Source organism: Cebus imitator, unplaced genomic scaffold, assembly GCF_001604975.1.
Source record: "Cebus imitator isolate Cc_AM_T3 unplaced genomic scaffold, Cebus_imitator-1.0 Scaffold5, whole genome shotgun sequence".
Classification (NCBI taxonomy): Eukaryota; Metazoa; Chordata; class Mammalia; order Primates; family Cebidae; genus Cebus; species Cebus imitator.
The window spans coordinates 2,841,027-2,861,571 of record NW_016107320.1 but is presented as its reverse complement, the minus strand read 5'-3'; the positions used below and the strand labels follow the sequence as shown (position 1 = coordinate 2,861,571).

The 20,545-nt window shown below is 43.4% G+C and overlaps 1 protein-coding gene across 5 annotated transcripts in view; it reads left to right on the top strand.

The window, feature by feature from the left end:
* Window positions 1–274: 274 nt before the first annotated feature.
* TRMT9B (tRNA methyltransferase 9B (putative)) overlaps window positions 275–20,545 on the top strand; it is a 56,274-nt gene continuing 36,003 nt past the window's right edge. For 2 of the 5 annotated variants that reach the window (XM_037740905.1, XM_037740902.1), the window contains exons 1-2: window positions 476–606; window positions 977–1,270. The gene's annotated coding sequence lies outside the window, so the exon portion shown is untranslated. Of the gene's footprint in view, window positions 305–473; window positions 607–976; window positions 1,271–20,545 lie in introns of those variants that run through there. The other 3 variants (XM_017535574.2, XM_037740899.1, XM_037740894.1) reach the window with 3 other exon arrangements.

The following is a 20,545-nucleotide window of genomic DNA, read 5'->3' as shown; positions in this document are numbered from 1 at the left end:
GTAATTAACCCTATCGTCACAGAAGCATTGTGGGGAGGGGAGGTTTGTCTCCAGTTCTAGGCAAAAACTTCTCAGTTCCACCCCACCTTCTGATGGATGCTTTTTTGATGAGGCTTGTTTTGCAAAACTCAACAGTTAAGGCATGCTGTGTCGTGGAATGATTTGAAGCATCGAAGCCGTGGCATACTACTTAACCCCCCATCTCCAGTTATCCCAATGGACCGACCCCAAGGGAGCATTTCCGCTGAAGTCCAGGGATGTAAAGTGAGAAGAGCCGCGCTAAAGCTACACGCCGTCACCCCAGGTACTGCGCTTCGGGCAGACCAGGTGCGCGCCCAGGGGCGTCCTCTCTTACGCAGGACGGGCCACGCGGGAAGAGACCGGCGACAAGGGCGAGGCGGGAAGCAGGAAGGTCACCCTGGTCCCTGGCCGGGCGGGTGCGGCCCAGTCTCTCTTCCTGGGCACGTTCGGGCGGGGCGATCGCAGGGAACTGGGCGGGGAAGCGACCGTCCCTGGCTCCGCCGAGCGCCAGCCCGCTCTTCCTGCCTGGAGGCGCCGCAGGCCTGGGTTCCGGGACATCTGAGCCCGAGCACCGCCTCCCCAAAGGTGAGGGCGGTCCAGGGAGGCGGGGACGCCGACGGGGGCGGGGGCTGCGGGCGGTCTCCGGGCTGCTGTTGTGGGGCCAGCCCGAAGCCCCCAATCCCCAGGAGCCGTGCACCGCGTGGGGCGCAGGAGTAGGGCGGGCCAAGCCGGCCTGCGGCCGCAGTGGAAAAACAGGCTCGCGAAGCGCCCCAGAGCGGGCCCAAGCGCCGGAGGCCGGGGGGCGCCTCGCCGCAACTTCTCTTAGGAAGCCCCGACACGCGCCCAGGCTCGCGGGCGCGCTCCCCCACGGCCACGCGCGCACCCGGCCGCCTGCTCCCCCGCGCGCCCTCCGACTATTTTTTCCTCTTCCTTTCATCCTCACGCTCTAAAATAGGTCAAGGGGTGGAAGTTACACCTGGTGCAGCCCTAGGCTCTGATGCAAAAGCAGCTTTTGCCCCTGGCTGCGGGACAGCGCTGTGACTACTCGCAACGGGAGAGCTGCTGCTCGTCCCCACACTGCAGAAAGCGCCGGCGACCCGGGCACTGACAATGGTCTGCAGAGGGGAGCGGAGAGAAGCCTCTGTTCCTCCCTAGATCCGCCGCCTCGGCGCCCGCCCCAAGGGTGGAGGGGGCGCGACAGGTCATCTCGCGCGTGTCCCGGAGCCCGCGGCCGGGTCTGCACGCCTGGGTGAGTTCCTGCTGGTCCCCTGCCTTTACAGTTGTCCAGGGTGACCTGTTTACCTTGCAAACTTAGACACGATCAAAACAGGCGAGACTGCCATGCAATAAGGGATTGCGGGATGTGCCTTGGGGTGTGAGATTGGATACATCAGAATTCAGAGGTAAAGGGCATGTCTAGTGCCTTAAAGGTTAAAATGGATTCGTATTTTTTCATGAAGTGCACGTGTATCTTTCCCTGGGGAATTGATTTTTAATTAATAAGAGTGAAAGAACTAAGATAACTTGAAGCCAGAAAGTTTTTAAAGCTCACGATGAAAATACAGTTTAAGAAGGAATGCCAAATTAGGAAGAGAAGGATTTGTATGATATTACTTGCTATGTGTGGGTGTGTGGGTTTTTTTGTTTTGTTTTGCTTTGACACGGAGTCTGTCTCTGTCGCCCAGGCTGGAGTGCAATGGCATGATCTCGGCTCACTGCAACCTCCACTTCCCAGGTTCAAGCAATTCTCCTGCCTCAGCCTCCAGAGTAGCTGGGATTACAGGCACTGGCCACCACTCCTGGCTAATTTTTGTATTTTTAGAAGAAACGGGTTTCACCACGTTGGTCGGGTTGGTCTTGAACTCCTGACCCCGTGATCTGCCCACCTCGGCCTCTCAAAGTGCTGGGATTACAGGGGTGAACCACTGCACCGGGCCAGGTCTTTTTATATTACGTGGGTTCTTTGTGATAAATGATGTGAGCCCACAATGCTCTATGTAGAAAGAAGATAAGGCTGTAAACGTCTACTTGCAGAGCTTTATGTTAGGTGGTAGGTATGAATTTAAATGCACATTGAAAATTTAGTGTGGGGAAAGAGCTAAACTATATCTACATCATTTTGAGGTTAAGGTTATTGGTGACATTACAGCTATCCATTGGCAACCATTTAGTTGTTTCAGTAACTAAAAGTACTAATATTCACGTGACATCAGCAAATGGAAGCCTTTATCTTTTTATTTTTTATTTGTTTGTTTATTTATTTATGTTTGAGACAGAGTCTTAACTATCTATTGCCCAGGCTGGAATACAGTGGTGCGATTTTGGCTCACTGCAACCTCTGTCTCCTGATTTCAAGCAATTGTCCTGCCTCAGCCTCCCCAGTAGCTGGGATTACCACCATGCCCAGCCAATTTTTTTTTTATTATTATTTTTAGTAGAGACGGGGTTACACCTTGTTAGCCAGGCTGGTCTCGAACTCCTGACCTCAAATGATCCTCCTACCTCGGAAGCCTTTATCTTTTAGCTAGTGAATAGTTAACTTGTTTGAAGTTTAAGGAAGGGAGAGTTGAAGGGTTCTCTGTCCTTGATGGCTGGCTGAGAATGCAGGGTAAAGAATTGTCCAGTATTGGCGAGTGGTGCCTTAGCGTTGCTCATAGCTGGAAGATCACTTAGGAGAATGGAAGTGGCTCTCAGATGGTCATTGGTTACCTATAACTTTATTTAAAGGAGACCTTTACAAGTTGGGACCCATCTTGTCACTGAGGAAATTGTGCCAAAGAACTGCTGCTTTATTAATGCATTTGATCAGATTTGAAAAGGGAGCTCCCTGTACACTCTTTTTTTAACTCACAAGAAATTTTGTTTCTAGAAAGATTCAATTACTGTAATGATGTCTTTGGAAATGTGCCTTTTTGTGTGTGTATCTTAATATGGATAAAGTTCCAAGGTAGTTCAAAGGTTTTAATAATATTTTGCTTACCAGAGGGATGTGAAATTGGGAATACCCTGTGTGGATAGTTAACTCTGCCGTAAATTGGAAGGTTAATGGGAGTGGGGATCTTCCCAGTAAATCATAAATCTCTATGTATGTGTATCTTTGACAGCCAAATCATACTGGAGGTTACAAGGGCTGTAAAGAAGAGGTATTAACAAGACCTTATAGTATTTCTGATAGGTGGATATGTGGATACTAACATGCATTTCACTTGTAAAGAATTTATGTGTTCCTTTAGAGAACTAGTCTCCAAAATTTGAAACACATTTATGAAGAAGGCTCTATCATTGCTTTGAAGAAGACACAAGCAAGACATGCTTGGCAGGCTCATAATGTTGAGGGCAAAATGCAGTTAAATCCTTGTGTTTACTACGTGTCAGTGTTCTCATTTGTATTTTTAAACAGGAATTGAGTGAAAGCTCTCATTGCAATTAAGCCCCTGGTATAATGCATTATTGAAATTAGGCTGTCAGCACTTGTCTGTGCAATCTTACGTTTTTACTCATAAATTAGGAATTCTTCCGAAAAGAATGGCATGATGAAAGCATTAAGATAACTGGAGAATTCATTTAAGGACAAACTGAATAGTGATGCTAAATGGCCAGTTAAATGTCCTTCAGCTTTTGTGATTCACTTCTCTTGATCCCATAAAGAGAGTACATTGGTGGCTCAAGCCTGTAATCCCAGCACTTTGGGAGGCCGAGGCGGGTGGATCACGAGGTCAAGAGATCGAGACCATCCTGGTCAACATGGTGAAACCCCGTCTCTACTAAAAAAATACAACAACATTAGCTGGGCATGGTGGTGCATGCCTGTAATCCCAGCTACTCAGGAGGCTGAGGCAGGAGAATTGCCTGAACCCAGGAGGCGGAGGTTGCGGTGAGCCGAGATTGCGCCATTGCACTCCAGCCTGGGTAACATGAGTGAAACTCCGTCTCAAAAAAAAAAAGAACTCCTAGCTGAGACATCTACAAAAGGAGTTAACATCATTCACTTTGGATACTCACTTCTCATCCAGAGAAGTTTCTAACCACTCAAAGAAGGCATTTTAAGAGTTTGAACTAGATCACCTGGATTGAAGCCCAGCTCTGAGCCATTTCCTTAACTGTGAAATGGAGATAATAATATCTCCCCAGGTGGCTGTGGGGAGCAAATGAATAGGTGTAAAATGCTGAGTACACAGTTGGCACATTGTGAGCAGTCATCAAGAGGGGTTTATAGCAAGAAGTAGGAGTATATTGACATAATATCATCTCCTGGAGGCTGCAGAGAGGTTGCTGCCTAATTGACTCTAGAACTGAATATTTGGGTCACTGGTTCAATCCCCCATCTGTGTATGCTTGGTACTCTTCTATAGCATAGAGTATAGAATGTGCTGTACTCTTAGTAATTAGTGTCCTTTTGGAGCCAGAGGGTGTCACACTTGCATCTCCTCCACCCTAGACAGGCCTTTGACTCAACTAGGTTAAAGAAGTTACCTGTGGTTGTTTTTGGAGATGATGATGAAGATGGTAGGGGATGAAGGTCACATGAGGGATTTGGTGTATGGTCCTCTTCACACATATGTGTGGTTTTATTCTCTTTGCTTTTCCTTGTTCCCTTCTATCCTCCCTTATTTTCTCTCTGGGGGTCCCAATGATTGTTTCCCAACCTTTGTTATTATGTCTCCACATCAACCCTAGGCCGTAAAGGGTTGTTAGCCCTGATTTGGGTAGCTCTGGAAAGTTCAGCCTGTGAACTTCTTGTTTTTAAAGGCGTAACTGTGGATGTCAAATAAGCACAACCTTTTCCACTTCCATGGTCCTTCTGGGGTGTTACATGCCATCTTGCTGTATTGAAAGTGCTCGTTTTTACCTTCTTTTTCTTCTGTGTTAGACTGCAGATGATGGAAACTATCTTAGCCATTTCAAGCAGAAAAGAGTTGAATATGATAATTAGGTGCTCACAAGAAGGTTGGCAGGGAAGTTTGCAACTGAAAGTAGAGGAGGGGCCTAGCCTTAGCTTCATGTATTGACTCCAGGCAGCAAGCCTGACTGGCCCCAGGGTTGCTGCTGTCATTGCCACAGCCTAGGGGCTGGGAATCAGAACCACGATTAGAACTGCTAACCTCAAGGACACACCTTTTGGGCTGCGTTATAGTGACCAGAGAGGCTGCTGCAAAGAACTTGCTAGTTCTTCCTGTCCATCCTAGGAAGCTGGTAACTGAACATTGCTATGAACAACAAAACAAGAAGCAAACATTTTCCTTAGATGCCTCCACCTTCCTTCTTATCCTGCTCATCTCCCTGGAAGAACCTACACTGTGCCCAGAACCTTAGCTGCAAGGAACTCCAGGAAATGTGGTTTATAGGTTTCTAGCCTCATAGGTAGAGGGATACACACTTGAAGGAGATAGGAGTGAATGTTGTGTGAGAATCTATCATGTCTAACATATATTTAGAATATATTTCTTCCGAGATTTGGCTAGAATATTTATTTTTAAAGCTGGTAGAGATTGACTTTGGAAAGGTAAGACGATATGTTTTAAAAAATGTTTTAAAGGAGCTAGTTGCTAATCAGTTACCTTTTCAAACAGATGGATATTATAGTTTTGCAGCTGAAATTGCTGGAAAAAGCATCAAGCAAATGAATAACTAAAAATTACCAAGCGCCTGCCTCTGCATATGTTACTAATTGAATGTAAAATAATGTTCCTTTGGTTTGGTTTCATAATCAAGGTAAAATATTAGGAAAATTATTTTTTAAATTATTTTTCCTTCTCAAAGCCACAGATAGCCTACCCATTTAATGAACCACAATACAAACAGAGAAAGTAATGTCCTAATAGAGAAATAAAAGCACCTGGCTTGCTAGTTCTTTCACTAGATGAATTATCTGTGTATTTGTGTTTTTCCCAAATCTTTCTTTCCCCTGTAACTTTCAGCATGCTCATTTTAAGGATCACAGAAATGCGTATGACTTGTTTATTGGAGAATAACATAAGAATATACTTGAATTCACTTTAAATAGTCATTTCATACTTTGGCACTTGTCAGATTCCTTTTTTTCCAAACTATTGAAGTAGATATGATTGGATCTCTTCTGTTTTTAAGCAATAAATTACCGGTTTATTTGTACTCAGAAATTACATTAGCACATCAAAGGATGATATTGACTATGGAACAAAATTAAGTTATATTTACCTCTGATATTTGGAGTTGGAAAATGAGAGAATATATTCGTCCAGAAGATGGATAACAATAAGGTTATGATAGTATGGTACTTTTATTATAAGTGCAGAACAGTAGCTCACTCAAAGAGAAAGTGGTGTATTCTCTCATGGTGAGGTGAAAGATGGAAGTAATTGAAATGTGAACATATTTCTGACTTCAAAGAATATTTATTGATGTTTTAAACAACAACAAAGAGGTAGCCAAGAGAGGCAAGTAGAAGCTGTCTGGGACCATGTCTTTGTCTTCCTCTGTTCCCTTTAATGCAGATAACAGTGAAGTAGGTGAGTTTGACAAATGTTAGAGGGTTTTAGTGTTTAAAGAAATAATGTTTGTAAGAAATGGGGACTGCTTTGGGGACTGTAATCAATGTTCGGAAAGTAATCAGACATCTTTAAAATTTTATCAGAGCCTTTAACATTCCATGGAACACCAAATTTATGATTAGAGTAATTCAGGAAAATACAGATACATTCTGAATGTTAAGATATTTACATACAAAATGGCAATTCAATGATTTATGCAATTATGAAATAGACCTAGGGTGATCAGATGACTTATTGTTTAAGCCAGAACACTTTTGAGAGTGAAGAGGAAATGATTACTAATTGCTCTGAATACAGAAGCATAAATGGAGACTGCCTCAGCAAACCTTGGGGTGACCAGGACTTAATGGTCACCCAAGATTAAGGTGCTAGTATTTTAGCTTGATTGCATTAACTGCAGTGCTGATTTTTAAAAATTCTAATAAAATATACATACAATGAAATATACTATTTTAACTATTTTTTTAGTGTACAGTTCAGTGACATTTATTTCACATTGTTATGTAACCATCACCACTATCTGTCTCCAGAATGTTTTTATCTTCTCAAAGTGAAACTCCATACCCATTAAACCATAACTCCCCCTCATTCCTCTCCACAGTACCTGGCAATCACCCTGTCTGTATAAGTTTGATTCTTCTAGGAACCTATATGGCATGGTTTGGCTGTGCACTCACCCAAATCTCAAACTGTAGCTCCCACAATTCTCATATGTCATGGGAGGGTCAGAGGGAGGTAATTGAATCATGGGGCGGGTGTTTTCCATGATAGTGAATAAGTCTCATGAGATCTGATGGTTTTATAAGCGGGAGTTGCCCTGCACAAGTGTCTCTCTCTTGCCTGCCACCAATATAAGATATGCCTTTTACCTTCTGCCATGATTGTGAGGCCTCCCCAGCCATGTGGAACTGTGAGTCCATTAAACCTCTTTTTCTTTATAAATGACCCAGTCTCGGGTATGTCTTTATCAGCAGCGTGAAAAAGAACTAATACACTATGTAAGTTAAATCATATAGTATTTGTCCTTTTGTGATTAATTTATTCCATGTAGTATAATATTTTTAAAGTCCATCCATGTTATAGCATGTATCAGAATCTCCTTCCTTTTTAAGGCTGAATAATATCCCACTGTCACATTATGCTTATCCATTCAGCTGCAGTTCGGATACATGGGTTGCTTCTACCTTTTGGCTATTATGCATAATGTTACCATGAACGTGGATGTACAAATACCTCTTAGAGTCCCTGCTTTCAGTTCCTTTAGGTATATACCCACAGTATTGGTTTTTAAATGAAGAAATTAAAAATGGGAAGAAAAGAAAGCATTCTTTTTCTCTGTAAGGTATTTCTGATCCTGTTTTTCCAGCACAGTGCTGCATCTGATTGACGCCCAGCTATGCCTCTGTAGGATTCATCAGAAAAAGCAGGTAATTTAAAGAAACTACCTGCTGAAAAAAGCACCCAAGATCTTAAATTTCATCTCCATGCAAGAAAGGAAGCTAGTTTTTCTGTCACCACTACCATGATACATTGACCACAGATGTATGTCGTTAAATGAACAGGGGTGGCATCTGGAGTGTCAGAATCTGAACAAAGTGAATGATGACCTTCAGTAGCACAAAGAACCAGCATGAAATTGAACAAAAGAATTCTCTGCATGACCAAGAAAATCTTTGTAATGCAGAGGACCATGAACTTCCTGGGTGAAAGGGAACAGGACTAACAACTACAGGTTGAGCATTCCTAACCTGAAAACCCGAAATCTGAAATGCTCCAATATCTAAAAATTTTTGAGCACTAACATGATATGTGACAAGTGGAAAAATCCCACACCTGACTTCACTTGACAGATTACAGTCAAAACACAGTCCAAACTTCGTTTTATGCATACAATTATTTTAAAATATTATATAAAATTACCTTCAGCTATGTATATATTAATCATAAATGAATTTTGTGTTTAGACTTGTGTCCCATCCCAAGGATATCTCATTATGTATATGCAAATATGCCAAAATAGGGAACACTTCTGGTCCCAAGCATTTTCTTTCCTTCCTTCTTTCCTTCCTTCCTTCCTCCTTTGCTTTTCTTTCCTTTTTTTTTCTTCCTTTTCCTTCTTCTTCTTTCTTTTTTTTTTGACTGAGTCTTGCTCTGTCTCCCAGGCTAGAGTGCAGTGGCATGATCATGGCTCACTGGAATCTCAACCTCCTGGGCTCAAATGATCCTCCTGCCTCAACCTCCCAAGTAGCTGAGACCACAGATTCATGCCACTACACCTGGCTAATTTTGTTTAATTTTTATAGAGACAAGGTCTCACAAAAATCTATTTTACCCAGGCTGGTCTTGAACTCCTAGGCTCAAGCAGTCCTTCCGCCTCAGCTTCTCCAAGGGCTGGGATTACAAATATGAGCCACCATGCCTGGCCTGGTCCAAAACATTTCGGGTAAGGAATACTTAATCTGTTGATTTGGAAGCTGAGATGAAAGGAGACAGGCTATAGCAGAATAGGGAGCTTTCATGTACAGATAAAAGTATTCTTCCTTTGGCTGTAGAAGTGGATACCCAAATGCCAATGTCAAGAACATTGGTGCATCTGATCTCAATTTAGACAATCCCTTTACGGACCTGGAGACATCAAAATGCAACTCATCATTGGAAGTTTTAAGTAACACAATTTCCACTGGGGGTTTACAGTCCTGGAAAGTAACGTCCATGTGTCTGGGACAAATAAGGAGTTACTGCATTTACTATATCGGAATGGCTCCCCCTGTTTAATTCTCTGAGGCAGTTCTGGCACTCTGAGGAGTCAACAGAGGAAATCTGCTCATTTATAATGGCAGCCTTGAGGGAAACTGATAAATTTCAGTCATGAGCAGTAACTAAGCTTAAGAAAATATGTCTGCAGAAGTTACCTCTCAATCAGAAATGGTAGCTGAGAGCCAAACAGGTATAAGTTAATAAATACATCACTTTATGCTAACATAGGAGTTGCAGAAAACATTAACTTCGGGGTCCAAGTGATGGCATGTCAAATGGTAGGCTACATAGCTCCAAGTCAAGAGAATTAACAAAACAGAGCAGCTCTGTTGCCCTAATCCCAAAGGAAACATCTGTTCCGCTACACTGCACCTTCAGTGCAGATATTTCACCCAAGCTTTTCGCAGGTGAGAAGAATATACTCAATCAAACTTCTCAGTGGACCACTTCCTTGCCATCCAGTTTCATAATGGTTAAAGACGTGGATCAGAGACTACAAATCCGTTAGCAGACACACCTGAAACCAGAGAGAATGCCAGCCCTGAAGCTGCAATACCAACCATCAACAAGTTTCTCCAACCTTCTGCCATTAATGTTTGTCCGACAGACATGGACTGGATTCTCCATCCTCGCTTTCCTCTGCAGGGAGCTCTTGGACTATGCACTGAGTTGGCAGAAATGCAGACCTCGCTATTCTTGTTTTAGCAAGCAGTCAAAACTGTGGAAAAATGGGCCTGATCATATGCCATTCCCTTAAAAAAGCTACGTAGACACACCCATACATACACATTATGTGTAGAAACCTACATGCAGAATGCTGTTAGATCATTTTAACAATTTTTTTAAGCCAAAATAATTTATGATCTCTCGTCTGATAGTTTATCTATTCTACTTATTAAAATGTGGGCCTTTTAAAATGTGTTGGCAGTTTCTGCATGCAGAAGATTTTTGTTCTCCTTAAGATGATGTGTTCTGGCATAAAATTAGTGGTTTTGTTTGTTTGTTTGTTTGTTTGTTTTTGAGACAGGGTCTCTCTCTGCCACTCAGACTGGAGTGCAGTGGCTCAATTACAGCTCACTGCATCCTCAAACTCCTGGGCTCAAGCAACCTTCCCTTCTTAGCTTCCTGAGTAACTGGCACTATAAGCATGCCACCACACCAGGCTAATGTTTTTTGTTGTTGTTCTTTTTTGAGATGGAGTCTCGCTCTGTCACCCAGGCTGGAGTGCAATGGCACAATCTCGGCTCACTGCAACATCTGCCTCGCAGGTTCAAGTGATTCCCCTGCCTCAGCCTCCCAAGTAGTTGGGATTACAGGCGCGAGCTACCATGCCTGGCTAATTTTTGTATTTTTAGTAGAGACGGGGTTTCACCATGTTGGTCAGGCTGATCTCGAACTCCTGACCTCGTGATCCACCTGCCTTGGCCTCCCAAAGTGGAGGGATTACAGGTGTGAGCCACCACACCCGGCCAGACTGTTTTTTATTTTTCGTAAAGATGGGGGTCTCACTACAATGCCTAGGCTGGTCTCAAAGTCCTGGCCTCTAATGATCCTCCCACCTCGCCCTCCCAAAGCGCCAGGGTTACAGGCATGAGCCATGTGCTTGGTTCAGAGATAAGACTGTTTTCTTATACACGGGCTTATTTCTGAAAAAACAAACACAGTCATAAAATGGAATATGAAAACCAAAAATATTAAACTTTCCAAAACAGTTTGGTTTATTCTGGTCACAGACTAAATAACTCCTGCCACTGGGAGAAGTACAATTTGCTGCCACAGGAAAGCTTAAAATGTCAAACACATTCTTATAAAATACAATGCAAGCTGCCTGCAAATAAGGCCATTCTTTCAACTGACGTGTTTCCTACTTCAGTGCGGCTTTCATAATTGTGGCACTTATTCAGAACCAAAAGCCTCTGTGTGTGATGTAAGCATTCAAGCCATATGGCTGAATTGTTTTTTGTAGGTATTGAGCAGGTGTCGACTTGGAGACTCTGGAGGGAACTGCAAGATCCAAGCTATTGAGGAGCTCAGTTTGAAAGAGACAGAGCTAGCATTACAGTGAACACAGAGCACAGAGATGGTGGCAGGGAGATCTGGCTAAAAAGCAGAAGGCTGGCAATCAGAGGGCTGAGTACCCAAGGACTTAGCAGGAAGACACAGGTGTGGCCAGTCTTTCCCAGCATCCAGATCCCAGTCCAGAACCAAGGTGGCCTGTGAGCTGTCAGTACAGGCTGTCACCGAACTCATTTATCCAAAGCTGACCCCTCTGATGACCTGAAAGCCTTTTTCTTCATATTTTCAATAGGACCCCAACAGGCTTAGTTGTCTGATGTTTTTTGAAGCTCAAGGCAGATTACAAGCAGGAAATTAGGAAATAGAGGAGTTTATGGAGACAGGCACACTGAGAGTGTGAAGTGACAGCCGAAAGTAAGGTGGGGCAGAGGCATGATAAAGAAGTACTCCATGGCCAGGTATGGCGACTCATGCCTGTAATCCCAGCATGGTGGGAGACTGAGGGAGGCAAATTGCTCGAGCTCAGAAGTTCAAGACCAGCCTGGGCAACATGGTGAAATCCCGTCTCCACTAAAAATACAAAAATCAGCCGGGTGTGATGGCAGGCACCTGTAATCCCAGCTACTTGGGAGGCTGAGGTAGGAGAGCCACTTGAACCTGGGAGGTGGAAATTGCAGTGGGCCAAGATTGTGCCACTGCACCCCAGCCTGGGTAAGAGAGCAAGACTCTGTCTCAAAAAGAAAAAAAAAGAAAAAGCACTCCATAGCCAGGCATGATGACGCACACCTATGATCCCAGCACTTTGGGAGGCCAAGGCAGAAGGATCGCTTGAGAGCAGGAGTTCAAGACCAGCCTATGCAACATAGTAAGACCTCCATCTCTACAAAAAGTAAAAAAACAAAAAACAGTAGCCTGGCATGGTGGCGCATACCTGTGGTCCCAGCTACTCAGGAGGTTGAGGTGAGAGGATCACCAGAGTCCAGGTATATGAGGCTGCAGTGGGCTAGGATTGCAATACTGCACTTTAGCCCGAGTGACAGAGTGAGACCTTGTCTCATGGTAGAGGTGGGGGAAAGAAATACTCCAAACAAGTAGAGCCATGTGCCATTTAGTGTGGATACAGACACTTTGTTAACCCTGGAAAGCATTGCTGCTGTATAATACTTCGTCATCTTTATAGATAACCCCTATGTTATCAATTAAGATGTGTTAGTTACAAGCTAGACATTGCTGTTCTGTAGTACTTTGTCATAACTAGCTCCTGTGTTACCAATAAAAATGTGTTATTTATAGACTATTTAGATAGACATAAAAGCAGGTGATACATATTGGAAAGATTTCCATGATAATACAGCTCTTTCTATTGTTAAGCCATGTGGCACAGCATTTATTTAAATTGGCCTAGATCTTTAGTTCAGTGCCAATTTATTTAGCCTGGGACTTCTTGGATTAGTACAGGAGATGGCACACATGACCACCATCCAATGTACGAGAGTAAGAACCAGATGCTGTGGAAACCCACCTCATTTCTAGTGCATAAGGCTAGAGGAGCCATCCTGTTTGAGATGGGGCTGGGCCTTGTAGGGTTTGTTGAGGAGCTGGGTGCAGTGGGGAACTCTGCAGGCCTTATTTTCTCAGAGAAGCAAAAAAATAGACTTCACCACACTCTTATTATCTTGATTCCATTTTACAGTGTTCCTTTCCATGTTTACATTATGAGATTATAATCCAAAAGCATTTTAGGACTAGGTAATACTCACCTTTCTACAGACACCAATGATGAATACTCCCAAGTTGTGGGAAGGATAGGTAATGAAATTCTAGGTAGCATGACAAAAAAATTTTTAACAGTCCACAAAATTCAAATTGAGAAGCAGAAATGTTTTGTAAGTTTCATGTCCAAATAAGACATATCTCTAAGATCCTGGCTAAATTATTTCCTGAATTTTTTTCTCTTTCTGAAATGATCATCCAAAGATACATACAATGTCCTGAAATCTTTAATCAGTTAAGTTAAATACCAGTGGATTGAACAAAAGCATAAGTAAAAAGTCATCGAAGGTTTCAGGAACAAATGTGCTTCATAATGGGACTAGCCAGTGGCACAGCTGAGACTTGACCTTGGGACTATAGGTCTAGAAAGTCCTTTTCTGAACTACAACTCCACCCTGTAGCTTCCTTACAAAAACAGGGTTGAAACGAAATGGCAAGGATGATGACAACAATGATTTGTTTACTCCAGAGATTTTTCTTGGGTTGAAGTTGACATTAAAAAGGATGACATTTTCCAGTGAGCATTTGACCAGCTCAGGCCCTCTTTGTTTAGCATTTAGATTTTTTTTTTTTTTTTTTTTTATGGAGTTTTTTTTTTGTTGCCCAAGCTGGAGTGCAGTGGCACAGTCTCGGCTTACTGCAGCCTCTGCCTCCTGGGTTCAAGCAATTCTCCTGCCTCAGCCTCCTGAGTAGTTGGGATTACAGATGTGCGTCACCACACGCAGCTATTTTTGTATTTTTAGTAGAGACATGGTTTCGCCATGTTGGTCAGGCTGGTCTCAAACTCCAGACCTCAGGTGATCCACCCACCTCGGCCTACAAAAGTGCTGGGATTACAGGTGTGAGCCACCATGCCTGGCCTCATTTAGATTGTTTTTAACTTTTCTCCACCAATTAACTATTAATTAAATGCATCCTTTCTAATTAAAGCAGCTCCTTAACAATGGCAAAGCCTCCTTAGTTTTCAGTTTTTCTTTTTAAGTGAGTAGTCGCTTTCATAGTAAAATTATAATTACTCATCCATTTAGAATGCCAGAAGAGTATTAAATACATATTTATGCATATAGTGATGATCAGTATGAATGTGGTCATTGGGACAGAGCTTAACAAGTGGGTTTTGAAGCATTGTTATCAGTTTAATTTTCCCATGTCATTGGACAGGCTGAAGGTCCTTATTATACAGCTGCTAAAAAAGAACAACACTCTTCTAATTAATTTACTAATTTACTTTTTGAGACAGGATCTTACTGTGTTGCCCAGGCTGGAGTGCAGTGGCACGATCTTGGCTCACTGCAACCTCTGCCTATTGGGCTGCAACAATCGCCTCCTGAGTAGCTTGGACTACAGGCACACAACACCACACCCACCTAATTCTTGTATCTTTAGTGGAGATGGTATTTGACCATGTTTCCCAGGCTGGTCTCAAACTCCTAGGCTCAAGTGATCGCCCACCTCTGTCTCCCTAAGTGCTGGAAATACAGATATGAGCCACCACCTGGCCAAAAATGCTATTTTAAATGAAATACTGTTCAAGCTACAGAAGGCACAGATCCCAAGGGACTATAAAGTTCTATAGGAGTATGTGACTGTCAGGGCATGTGGCCTGTGTGATGAGGATGAGGTCAGGAGGAGTGGGCGGCTTTTCCTGGTTTCTGGCCCTTTAATCTAGAAAGCTTCAGGCTTGCTGTTTGGTTGGAATTGCTACAAAAGGAAACTTTTCCTTTGATAAGCAAACATTATCCAGTGACAGACATTTTAGCAATTTCTGGTGTATTTGTTGTAAAGAGCTACATAGCTAGCCAGGAGAGGTGGCTCACGCCTGTAATCCCAGCACTTTGGGAGACTGAGGTGGGAGGATCACAAGGTCGGGAGATTGAGACCATCCTGGCTAAGAGTGTGTGAAACCCTGTCTCTACTAAAAATGCAAAAAATTAGTCGGGCAAGGTGGCACACACCTGTAGTCCCAGCTACTCAGGAGGCTGAAGCAGGAGAATTGCTTGAACCTGGGAGGCAGAGGTTGCAGTGAGCCATGACTGCACCACTGCACTCCAGCCTGGGCCACAGAGCGAGACTCTGTCTCAAAAAAAAAGAGCTAAATAGCTTTAAATAAATTACCAAAATCCCTTAATCCATTTTAATTGGAGGTCTGCGTTTTAATAAAATGCAATCAGGTTAAGCAGAATCTTAAGACAGTGAGGTTTGGAGGCATCAGCTCTGAGCTGATGGCCATGTGGACTCCAGGTCAGCTCCCCACTCTGGGAGGAGCCAGTCAAGGTGGGAGGGACATCCTGAGCAGTTGGCAGCCCAGAAGGCCCCTGGCTGAGTTGCAAGAGTGCACTTCCACCTCTTGCAGGAGGTGTTGTCCTGTTTGACAATGGCAGTTACTAGAAGAGGTGAAGTATGATAGGTAGAGAACCATGCTGTTCGTTATCTACACAGGCCTGGCCTGATTAACTCCATGGAGAAGCAACACATCTGCAGGACCTCAGCAGTGGTCACATAAGTCTGCTGTTACTCACATATTTATATAAAACCGAAAAGTGGACTGGGTGCGGTGGCTCATGCCTATAATCCCAGCACTTTGTGAGGCTGAGACAGGTGGATCACCTGAGGTTAGGAGTTCAAGACCAGCCTAGTCAAAGGTGAAAGCCATCTCTAGTAATAATACAAAATATTAGCTCGGTGTGGTAGTATACACAGCTACTGGGGAGGCTGAGGCAGGAGAATCACTTGAACTTGGGAGATGGAGGTTGCGGTGGGCTGAGATTGTGCCACTGCACTCCAGCCTAGGCGAGAGAGTGAAACTGTGTCTTAAAAACAAACAAACAAAAAAAGAAAACCTGAAAGGTCCGCCTTCTCTTGATTACACAGGTTTCCATCCATCCTAGGCTCTGAGACAGTGCTAGCTACTTTTGGGCTCGCAGAGGCCTGTAAATCTACCTTCCTATGTTCCTGTGTTGTTTATATATAAAATAAATATACATGCACACCCAGTCATTCCTTTGCATCCAAAGGGCATTGGTTCCAGGACCCAATCTACCCCCACAGCCCTATACTAAAATTCATGGATGCTCAACTCTATGATATAAAAGGCCATAGTATTTGCATATAACCTGTGCACATTCTCCCATTATTTTAAATCATCTCCAGATTACCTGCAATAGCCTAATACAATGTAAATGCTAAGTAGTTGCAATAATGTATCATTTATTTGTATTTTTTTCCTAATTTTTTTCTTTTTATTAAATTCCTTTTTTCTTATTTCTTTTTTCTGAGACTGTATCTTGCTCTATACCCTAGGCTGGAGTGTGGAGTGCGCCAGCACAATCATGGCTCACTGCAGCCTCGAGTGCCTGGCTTCCAGGGATCCTCCCACTTCAGCCTCCCAAGTAGCTAGGACTACAGGCCTGCACCACCACACCCGGCTAATGTTTTATTTTATTTTATTTTATTTTGTAGAGACAGGGTCCTGCTATGTTGCCCAGGCTAGTCTCCCACTCCTGACCTCAAGCCATCCTCCCACCTCAGCTTCCCAAAAGGCTGGGATTACAGGCATTATTTTGAAATATTTTTGATACACAGTTGGTCAGATTGGCCCATGTGGAACTCACAGGTACAGAGGGCCAACCGTGCATAACAAGGCAGAACTATTGGGAGATCCTCGGTGACCTCCTTGTTGCTGAATAAGCCTTCCCTTTAGCCCTCTCCTGGTGATAACTCCAGTACCACTTGGTTTTCTTCCAGGTATGTGCAAAGCATTTTACTTCTGTGAACAAAAATATATGAAACAAAACAAATTTACTTTGTTTAACTTGTTTTAAACTTTGTTTAATAATAATAACTTATTATTAAATAGACCAGTGTCTTCCTTCACTGTCCTTGAACTTTTGGTTCTGTTTTTTATGTAAGCCTATTTCTCCTCATTTATTCACTCTTATTGCCCAAGCAGCATTTGAACAACTTTTAGGTTGTATAGTATCCTGTATTCCCTGTCCCAGCCTAACAGTGAAGAGAGCACATTTATGGCAGGTGCCTTTCTCTTCTCATGGCTCCATGATTCCAATGGAAACTTTCATGGCTTGGTGCAGGGCATCTTGGTGAGCATAAGCGCCAGTATTCAGATCTAGAGCAGACTCCTTCTGGGTGGTCCTACAGATTCACATATTAGTGAAACAGATGAGCTGGCTGTGCTACCCTTTTTTGAGCCTTGCAATGTATTCAAATGTGTTAGATGGTAAATGCAGCTGTCAATATTAATACTGGTCCACAAGATTAATGTCTTAAAAATACCCAGCCAATAGCCATGTTCAGAAAGCTGAAACTGAACTCCTCCCTTATACCTTATACAAAAATTAACTCCAGATGGATTAGATTTAAACATAAGACCTAACATCATAAAAACCCTAGAAGAAAACCTAGGTAATACCATTCAGGACATAGGCATAGACAAGGACTTCATGACAACCAACAGAATGGGAAAAAAATTTGGATATTGCTAAAAATTTCAGAAAAAAAGAGAGGTCAGCTACTTATTTTACTTCAAATGTACTTAGATGTAGTTATTGCTTTTACATATTATAAGCATATTTTCATGAAGAAAATTACTTTGTTTTTTAATGTTCAAATATTTCCTGTTTATTTGTTCCACAGATATGATTGGGTGCCTGCTTTGGGCCAGGCTGTGTTTAGAATTCAGAACATAACATCAATGAACCAAAAAAAAAAAGCAGAAAAACCTGATTTCATGGAATTTACAAACTCGTTGGTAGAGAGAAGCTGTAAGTAACTCTAGCCAGATAATGAAAAGGAACTCATTGTTTTCATATTTTGCACAGTAGTGCAAAAACTCAGCAGTGTTAGGCAGAGTCTGGGAGAGAAAACCACATCAGTTGTGTTAACAGAGAAAATTTAATATAAGGAATTGATTAAACAGATATTAGAGGACGAATAATGAAGAAAGGGAACAAATGAGGCATACAGCTAGAGCAGCAGCAGGAAGCAGCTGCCCCCTGTGCTAAGGAGACAAAGAGAAGAGAAGGAGCTTCTCAGAACCTAGAAGCTTGGACGAGGGGTCCCCAGAGCTGGGACCCAGACTCCTGAGGAGGAGGTAGGGCTGGCCAGCTGATGCCGAGACTTTGAGAGCTCAGAGGAGAGTCCCTAAGGAGTTGGGAGGGAGCTCTTGGGAGAAGACTTGCTTGTGGGTGAGGTGTCTTTTGGGGGTGTGCAAAAAAGCTAGTTCTGGGAAAATGAAAGAGGTAAATTTCTCAGATTTCATGGTATGGTTTATATTAAACTCATAAAGCTCTTAAAAAAAAAAAAAGAAAGAAAACGGAAACTAACCCACTGCTATTGGAAACAAATGCTGTTGCCAAGGTGAAGGGCTGTTGCTGGCCAACTCTGGCAGGAACAGGAAGCAAATAGAGAGGAGCCGGTCCCCTCTCCCTCCCGGTCCTTCCAGGCTCTGTATGGTGTCCTCTGTCAGCAAAGACCCTTGGTAAAGAAGCAATGCTGTTTATAGAGTCCCTGCCCTCACCACACAAAGCCTTGTGTAGGAGGGAGTGTTTGGAGGGGAGAGACAATGGCTTAATAACAGACACCATCCCAAATACGCTGGATGACGATGACTTGTGTTCTGGAATCAGTTGCTAGACTACCTAAGCAAGACTTATGGAAGAAATGACTGAAATGCTTTTTATTGTGGTAAAATATGCATAATATAAGAAGGACCATTTAACCTTTTTTTTTTTGAGATGGAGTCTCACTCTGTCACCCAGGCTAGTGTGCAATGGCTCAATCTCAACCCACTACACTCCACCTCCCGGGTTCAAGTGATTCTGCCTCCCAAGGAGCTGGGACTACAGGCATATGCCACCACGGCTAATTTTTCGTATTTTAGTAGAAACAGCGCTTCACTGTGTTGGCCAGGATAGCCTTGATCTCCTGACCACATGATCCACCTACCTTGGCTTCCCAAAGTGCTGGGATAACAAGTGTGAGCCACCGTGCCGGCCCATTTAACCATTTTTAATTGTACAACTCAGGGGTGTAAAATACATTAACAGTATTGTGCAATCATCACTATTATCCATCACCAGAACTTTTCCATCTTCCCAAAGTGAACCTCCAGGCCAATTAAACACTTAACCCCTTTTACTCTGACCCGTCAGGCCCTGGCAACCATCATTCTGCTTTCTGCCTCTATGAATCTGACTGTTCTGGGAACTTCACGTGAATGGAATCATGCAGTATTTGTCCTTTCGTGTCTGGCTTACTTCACTGAGCGTAACATCTTCCAGGTTTATCCGTGTTTGTGGCATGTCAGAATTGCATTGCTTTTTAAGGCTGAATAATATGAAATCTAGCTTTATGACCCTTAGTCCAACACCCAGTTGGACACTAGGGAGAAGATGTATTTAGGAAGATTTTTTTTAGCATGCTTTGGGTGCCCCTTCCCTTGTCAACACATACAGAGCATCACGGGAGGAGAGAAGCAGGGATTTCTCCCCATCTTCAATCAAGGGACAGGGGCTTCAGGAGGACCACATAGAAAGCTGGATATATGTGCCATTGCAGATGAGATCTCAGACACAGTGGTCTGGGCCAAACTATGCCCGAAAAATCTAAAGACTGGTAGAAGCAACCTATGGCAGCAGAGAGTGGGTATTGCTTGGGAAGTAACCACTACTCTTACCGAAGAGAACAGAGGCGTGTGTTTTCCTTGGAATAGATGCAGGCTCGAAAGACAGGTGGCATTGGCTAGGATCTCATCTGGAGGGGTGAAGAGATTGCAGGTGAAACATGTTGGAGGTGTAGGGGTGGAAGACATGGAACTGTCATAGGCAGCCAGAAGGACAGTAGATTATTCATTTCAGAAAACTGCTGGTAGAAGGACTTCAGCCATGAGCATCAGCACCAAGCCAACAAAAAATTTCATGAGGTCCACAAAAATACTTCATGAAAGAGAACAGCCTTTAGTGCCCACCATGCCCAGAGATCACTGAACTCAGTTCACACCAGTACCAGTCAAAAAGAACTTTTTGGCCAGACGCAGTGGTTCATACCTGTAATCCTAGTACTTTGGGAGGCTGAGATGGGAGGATCACTTGGGGCCAGGAGTTTGAGACCAGCCTGTGCATTATAGTCAGACATTGTCTCTAAAAATATGTAAAAATAAAAAAAAAAATAGGCATAGTGGCAAGAGCTTGTAGTCCCAGCTACTCGGAAGGCTGAGGCAGGAGGGTTGCTTGAGCCCAGGAATTCAAGGTTGCAGTGAGCCATGTTCGCAATACCGCACTCCAGCCTGGGTGACAGAGCAAGACCCTGTCTCTTAAAAAAAGAAAAGAGGCCGGGCGCGGTGGCTCAAGCCTGTGATCCCAGCACTGTGGGAGGCTGAGGCGGCTGGATGACGAGGTCAAGAGATTGAGACCATCCTGGTCAGCATGGTGAAA